An 8,162-nucleotide genomic window follows, 5' to 3' on the forward strand; every position below is an offset into this window, starting at 1 on the left:
TTATTGTTGTTTTTATTGTTATTTTTGTTGTTAACTTTCAACGAAATGGTCCAAGAAGTTTTAAATTCTTAGAGTAGAAAACTTGTTTGGAATGTTATTAATTATTTTCAAAGAAAGAAAGAAACAAGTTGAGAAAAAATCTCCGTTATAAACATAGCGGCGGAGGTTTTGAACATTAGCTGCAGAACCGTATCCCGGATACGAAAAGAAGGTGGAACTTAAAAACAGACGTAAGTATTATTTTGTAAAATGTACAATCGAAATTATATAAATATTATTGCATTGAATTATCTTAGATCTTACAATAACTTTTTCACCATACTGTAGCACGACTACTACCTTAAGCCGATCCTGTAAATTTGCTCATTTAATGTAGGTACAGACAACAAGACAAGCACGTTTTCAACCGTCTCATTCTATTCGATTGATTCTTATGAAACGTAGGTTTAGGCATCGACGCAGCTGTGGAGGAGGCGTGTCTAGAGAATAAAGACAAGATATCTTCCGTTTGTAAGAACGAGAAAAACGATATACCTTTAGTGTGTATTATTTATTGGTGACTTTGCCTTCTTATTTCGACTGTACTATACATAGGAATTTGTGTCTTGAAAAAACTTGAGGGCAGGAGAATAATGCAGAAGAAGAAGAAAAACAAAAGAAACGGGCTTTACGCAAGAAAAGTTGAGTTTGGGACTCCAAATTTGAATCTTTTCATGAAATCCAGTTGATTCTCATTGATGTTGACCCAATTCAAATCAATGGTATGTGTTTGGTTTGTGGAGAATTTAAATGCGATAAGGAAATTTGGTACTGCTGCAGTCAATTATACGTGTGGCATCCAACGCAACCAAGAAGGAAGCAAAAAGTAAAATAAAATACACATGTGTATCCATACTGTTTAACAGTTCGTAGCATTTTCAAATTTTTGTAGTTTTTTGAAGTGAAACTTCTTTACCCACGGTATGTATGTGTTTGAAGAAGTTTCACTTTAGTAGCGTATTGTATAATTACACGTTGTATTTTTTTTTTAACTTAGAATGGTAAACTACATTTCTGTTTTGTGGTAGATCAATTGTCAAATATTCGTAGGAATCAGTAGTAAAATTATGAATGTTTTCGGATACGATAGGAACTTTTTATGAGCACATTTCCTTAGGTGCCCGAAATTTCCCGACTTCCCCTTACTCATTGTTAGTCAAAATTGGACATACATTCCAAATACGGAACAAAAAAAATTGAGGTTTCAATTTAAAAAACGCATCGTCATAGGACTTCTATTTTTGTCAGGAAAATTCATAATTGAATTTTTAAGAAATTTATTTAAACTTTTCCTATTTCATTGTATACCTATAGGTATATAATTTTACTGTATCTTAAACGAAAATAAATTTTACCTACCTCGGCTACCATCAATTGAAATGCTATAAAACTGCCTCCCTCCCAGTGAGCTTGTTGAAAGTATGATTTACTAAATTGCTTATATGTTTGGTAGAGTCCGAAATAAACACTTCGATAGATCGTTAGGCCTACTGCGCTGGCTATATATCCCCTATATAACCCCAAAATTCCGTGGGCCTTTGCGACAGTTGATAAGCAATGCCTTAACCCATAAAATTCTCGTTTTGGTGCATTCACTCCGCTATCTAAAAATTATATATGTTGGACGCAAGGTAATAAATCTTTCTGATAAGAAACTATTTATCTCGAACTAGAATAGAATGAAGTGATCAATTCAATTGTAGAATTGCGCTCAGAATAGGCAAACAATGGCTATTTTCAGCTCATTTACGAAACGTCTGGACAAAACAGTTCACTTAGAACACGGCCCTATAGCCCGAATCTTCATTCTGCTATGGATTCCGACCGTGAAAGCCTTTGTTCTTATATTATTCCACTGCTGTTTATAAATAATTAATGGTGGGAGGCTTTACTTGTTGAAACTCCATAATAAATTAAAGGAAACAAAAGTAAAGTTCACAACAATTGTTTCACCATAACATTGTATATTCTAAATGTTTTCACCTGAAGAAGTCAATGTTATGGTGAAACAATTGTTGTGAACAATCAGTATACATTTTTAAAACTTTACATTCGTTTTCTTTAATTGTTTATAAATTTTTGTTTTACCTGTTCCTATATCCACCGCTAATCTTGTGGTGCAGAATTGCAGTGGAAAAACAACAGATATACTGCTAAGTCCTGCAAGAGCTCCGGGACCAAATGTTTTTATTAAATCACCACAACGATAACTTTGAAATATATCGTAGTACATATTATAAAAGGAGAAATTGAGAGCTTGTAAAGGCATGTAACGAAGTATGTTTGCCCCATTTCCTCTCCAATAACTCAGAATACCCTGGAAACAAACGAGAAATAGTTGAGCTGCTGCTTCGTAAAATCGTTTCTACTACTGCTTTCTAAAAACAATGATTTATTATTAGTGAGAATGATATGATTCTTTTAAACACTCATTCCATTCCATGTTCAGCATTTGAGAGATAAGAAACGCGTTGATGTTGCCATCTGATAAGAATGACAAACTAGCAACCCTATAGATGTATACATTTGTTTGAAGCACTTTGGTTGCAACTAAAGTGACTTCATTGCAGATAAGTGGCGAAATTTTGGGTCATTTTTTACATTAGTTGACAGACGAGTTGAAACGTGAAGTGAGGTTAGATAGGTAATACTCAGCAAATAGAACCGTGTGGTACTGTTTATTCCAAGCGGAAAGCAATGTGGCATGAGATACAGTCTGCTAAAGTTTTGTTAATCAGAGAAAATTTCGGTTAGGTATGGTCCTGACTCCAACCCTTCGTCAGCTGTTCCCGCCAAAAATGCATTGGTAACGTTATATTTATGAGAGACTGGGGTTTCTTTAATGTTCCTACCCGCCGGAGGCGGGCTAATATGTTGGAATGATGTCACAAGATTATCTTTGTTTCAGCAAATAGGATGACGTTCAATTTTTAATATATTGTAGAGGTGTTTATGCTGATAATTTTCAAATATATACAATACAATGCAACAAATTCCGTCACTAAACCCGCAAAAATACCCTTCCCCTTTCCCCCCTTCCATTACATTTTCCACTTCACATTTCTGTAAAAGCAACAAACACCTCACGTGTACAATGTAACAATTTACCTCATTTTTGCAAAAACCACTCAAAAATAGCAATGCCAATTAATGTAAAAACTTACCAAATTTTGTATTTTGGCTGACTTATTCTGACCATCGTAACGTAAATTAACCTAACCTCATACATTATCATCGTTATAAAGTCGTCAATCCTAAGACTGGTTGGGCACGCGCCCCCACCCTTTCCTATCCTGAGCTAATCTTCGCATTTCCCTAAAACTAGAACAACCCATATCCTTAAATATTTGCGAACAGTAATCTAATGCAGGTCTTCCTCTACTCCTCCTAACTTCCCTTTCTGCCTCTAATATGTCTCTGACTAGAACTTCATGCCTGAGAAGGTGTCCTACTAACCCAACTCGCCTATTTCTTATTGGCTTCCATAGAGTCCTCTGTTTTCTTACTCTTTCTAATATCTTTTCATTTCTAACCTTTTCTATCCACGGTAGCCTCATCATTGGCCTGTAACACCACATTTCGAACGCTTCCAACCTTTTCTTTTCCGTCGCGACCACTGTCCGTGTATCGCACCCGTACAGCGCCGCGCTCCAAACATACACCTTTAACAACCTTTTTCGAATTTCCAAATTAACCGTTCGCAAGCATAGAAGTGACTTCTTTTTATTGAAGGCGACTCGACCCTGCGCTATAATATCCTACTCGTTTCGTCTTGACTTATCTGACTTTCTAAGTACCTAAATCAGCCACTTCTTCTTATTTTTCGTCTCCTACCTTTATATTCGCTTTTCCCCTACTTTTCCTTGCCTTGCATATCAGTACTTATTTTTATTTTTTTTCATACAATACTGTTTTGCCAACACCTCTTGATCGCATCTTCGATGTATAGATTAAAAAGTAGCGGTGACAGTGTGCATCTCTGTCAGACTCCCTTCGTAATATTTACTTCTCTACGTTCCAGTACCATCTCTATAACTGCCTGTTGTTCTTAATACAAAACTAAGTATTACTCATCTGTCTTTGTAACTCATCCCTACATTTTTAAGTATATTTAACATCTTGTCCCATTTAACATTGTCAAAAGCTTTTTCTAAATCTACCAATCCTATGTACGCCCTCTTTCTTTTTTCTATCGTTTTCTCTATTGTTGTCATTAAAGCTAGAATGGCCTCTCGCGTTCCTCTATTTCGTCTAAACCCAAAATGATCTTCCCTTAATATTATTCCACCCTTTTTTCCATCCTCCTCTGTACAATTCTAGTTAAGATTTTTGACGCATGGGAAGTTAAGCTGATTGTTCTAAATGTCTCGCTCTTCTCTTTTTAGGTATGGTTACTACCACGTTCCGTTTATAATCCTCTGGAACTTTCCCCGTCTCGTAAATGACTAATTAGCTTAAACATACGATCCCTAACCTCTTGTTCTGCATGTTTTAGAGTTTTCCCCTGTATCCCATGTACACCTGGCGCCTTATTATTCTTTGAGTTTTTTAATGCTACATCGAACTCTTGTCTCATTATGAGATAACCTAGCTCATCTATCTCCACCTCATACAGTAAACATTTTTAGGAACGATTTTTGTCTAGAGTACCATAAACAAAAGGTAAGTATTACCATGTAAGATAAGGTTAGGTAAATGCACGCTCTAACAAAATGCTGAACAAGGATTAAAACCTTAAGACGTCATACGCGACTACCATGTCTTAAAATTATTTTCCCAATTTTTTACCGTATCCCAGAGGTAAGTCCCAATAGGTGAATATTTAGTAGAAGCACTTAATAAACAACTACTATTGTGGGATTAACCATCACCATTTAGACTTTACTTAGGTAAACGTAGAAAACGAGTCTGTTCCTCAAAAATAGTATGATTAAAAAATCTTTGTTTATCTAATTCGTCCGTTAATTTTATGATTTGAGAATCTTTAAATATAACAAAAAAGTTACATTGACGTTGGAAACAAAGAAAAAGCAAAATCTTATGGACTGAAAGGTCCGGTTTAAGTCAGATTTTTATTATCATTTGTCCCATAAATACTTGATATAGTACAGTTTATTGAAAAGAATCTTTAATAACGCGATCTTCTGCTGAAAAAAATTAACTCTCTAATTTTTGAGTGACTAGCAGGTATCTAGATTCCATACAGAAAAGTGGAACTACGAGTATGCTACATAAAACTACCTATTTCATTGATACCGTGGCTAGAGTTTACGACATCCTCTGTGAAATTGATTGCCCAATGTAACCAGAATGTAATTTTTTATTTTGCATTTTCTTTTTATAAAATGCAAAATACCATTTTTGCCGTTAAATGTTTTGCTAGTATCACCGATCAAATTTTATATAAAATGGTGAATAAAAGTTGCTCACATTAGCCATTGAAAGTATTACCTAGAAGCTTAAAAATGGGACAAACAAACATTCCATGAATGCCTTCTGATTGTTTAACTGAAGAGAGCCCAAAAAAAATCTAAACTCCTTAAAAATAGATAATATAAAATATTGGATCGATATTGTTTTCTGAGTTCAATGTCATGCTCCATGGAACTTTTCTTGTTCCAAATTGATATTAGCACCTCCCAAATCACCACTTAGGGTACCTTTAGCAAGGAACTACGAAATTCCATGAATTACGACAAAACAGCCCACAAAACAATATCGAATTGGTAATCGCAAGCTGTGTAAAACTGAAAACTAGAAGATATTATGGTATGCTAATGAAGACGTATAGCCAAAACGATTCGAAAATCTTCACTTATTAGATGAACCCAAAGCTAAAGAAACTATGGATTCTATTTCTCTCTTATTACACTATGTAAAAGATGGGAAACAAAATGGGGTAGGAAATATTCTGATATAAAATGATTGATGTTGACTTTACATCAATAAAATTATTTGCACCCCTATTTTGGCTTTGATCATTCACGGTAAACAAACTATTTGGACCGTTTGTTGTACCTGATGCGCGTTTAATGGGGTGATGTATTTAACTTTCTTATAAGAAACTCTACCGACTGTGCTTGAGGATGTATCGCTACAAGAGCATGGACATATGTTTTTCTAGCGTAATGGTGCACTTCCTGTTTTCTAGACGCTGGATTGGACGTTCGTTCCCTGTATATCGGTAACCCCCTTGATTTCTTTATTTAGGGTTGCATTCTTACAAATTTTGTCTCTTAATCACACTTTTTATTCACCATGCGATTCCCCATTACATGTAGTTAACACCCTTAAAAAGCTTACAGCTTATTTCAGAAACACCATATACTGCACGGGCTTGCACTGTTGCTATGTCTCTTGTTGGGGATTGGTAGTAAGTTTTCTCCCTTAGCTACGCCTATGACATTTCAACCCTTTATAGCCTTTTGAGATATTTTTAATTTGAATTTGGGAAATTTCACAGAGGGTTTTGTAAAATAAACTTTTACCAAAAGCATAATATTAAAACATTATTTTTCTTTAACATTATTAAACTTTAGTTTGTACATATTTATATATATTTTATATGATAGAAAATAACTGACGGATGTAAGATCCCATTTTGAACTAATTTGCTGTTTTATGAAATTTAAAGTTCAGACGCAGTGGTGTACCTATTAACATTTGCTAAAGATAAAATATAATATATTAGTGAATTAATTTGTTGATTAAATTTACCCACTACAGATAACCTTAAATTAATGACATAACAGTAACATTAATTTGAGGTTATCTGTAGTGGTAAAAATTAATTAACTGATGCATTTAATTTAACCCTAAAAACATTCACTGTCTCGGTTAAAATACATTTGAAAGATTCTCAAACCTGCTCTTTAGGAAGTCGTATCAAACAGTCGATAANGTCATAAATCGTCGTTGAAGAGACGCCTCCTGATTTTGTAAAATAAGCTTCGTTCGTTCCAGCGGACTTATAAGGGTCTTCGATACAGCTGCCGCAAAACCTGATACGGCAAAATGTATCAGAAAGGTTTGAATTTCGTTTGCCATGTAGGACTTATATTTCTATTTGTAGTGGTTATCCCATTAAATTTCTACGTTCAAATGAACATTAAACATTAAAACATTAGGCGCTTCTAATACTCATTTTTATCTGACAGTTTTAATCAATTAGTCACAAATATAGAAACATAAGCAGTTAGTTACGACTTATGTTATCGGAAAGATTAATTCCACCTTAGCAAAATAACAATAGCATCGCTTATATTTGTACATTGAAAGTGTATTGTTTGGACTTGCAAATACTTAATTGGTTTGAAGTTGGTAGATGGGCAGTTTACGACACCACTACTTTTTAATCTATACATCGAAGATGCAATCAATATCATTAAAGACAGTACAACTAGGTAAAGAGCGAATATAAAGATAGGAGACGAAAAATTAGATGAAGTGGCTAATTTTAGGTATCTAGGAAGTCCGACAAGTCAGGACGGAAGGGATATAAAGCAGAGGGTAGTGCAGGGTAGTGCAGGGTCGTGTCGCCTTCTATAAAAAGAAGTCACTTCTATACTCGCCAACGGTTAATTTCGAAATTGAAAAAGATTGTTAAAGGTGTATGTTTGGAGCGCGGCGTTGTACGGGTGTGAAACATGGACGATGGTCGCAGCGAAAAGAAAAAGGTTAGAAGCGTTCGAAATGTGGTGTTACCTTGCTTTCGCACAGACTGTTTTTTGCCGTGGCCGTGCACGGCTCTGGCGCCGTGTATAATAGTAATACATTGGTTTATATGCAAGCTTTCACACAACACGGTTCGCTGCCGTCGCAGCACGGCGTGGGGACTGCAACGGCACGGCGCCGTAGCCGTGCACGGCAACAGAGACACAAGCAAGTGTAAAGAAGTATTCACACGTGCCGTGTGTTCACACGGCAAAAATTGTTTTCAGGATCGTTTTTCTCTCTAAATTGTGCAGTTAACAGAAGAAATTATATAGTGTAGCGGATTATAACACCGCTATATTTAATTTAAAACATATATTTGACTAAACATTATATTACACCCTTTTGTAAATATTTCTACTCTAATTCTTTTGTATCTGTCTTTCTATTATTATTATTCTGTTAATGAG

The 8,162-nt window shown here is 35.1% G+C and overlaps 1 long non-coding RNA gene across 1 annotated transcript; it reads right to left on the minus strand.

The window, feature by feature from the left end:
* Positions 1 to 1,404: 1,404 nt before the first annotated feature.
* On the minus strand, positions 1,405 to 6,939 carry LOC112905523. The gene is made up of 3 exons (XR_003231848.1): positions 6,905 to 6,939; positions 2,128 to 2,356; positions 1,405 to 1,643 (listed from the first exon to the last, which is right to left on the minus strand). It is a non-coding gene; the product is annotated as an uncharacterized LOC112905523 (long non-coding RNA).
* Between the last annotated feature and the right edge of the window lie 1,223 nt (positions 6,940 to 8,162).

This window comes from Agrilus planipennis, unplaced genomic scaffold (genome assembly GCF_000699045.2).
Source record: "Agrilus planipennis isolate EAB-ADULT unplaced genomic scaffold, Apla_2.0 scaffold548, whole genome shotgun sequence".
In the NCBI taxonomy this organism is placed as follows: Eukaryota; Metazoa; Arthropoda; class Insecta; order Coleoptera; family Buprestidae; genus Agrilus; species Agrilus planipennis.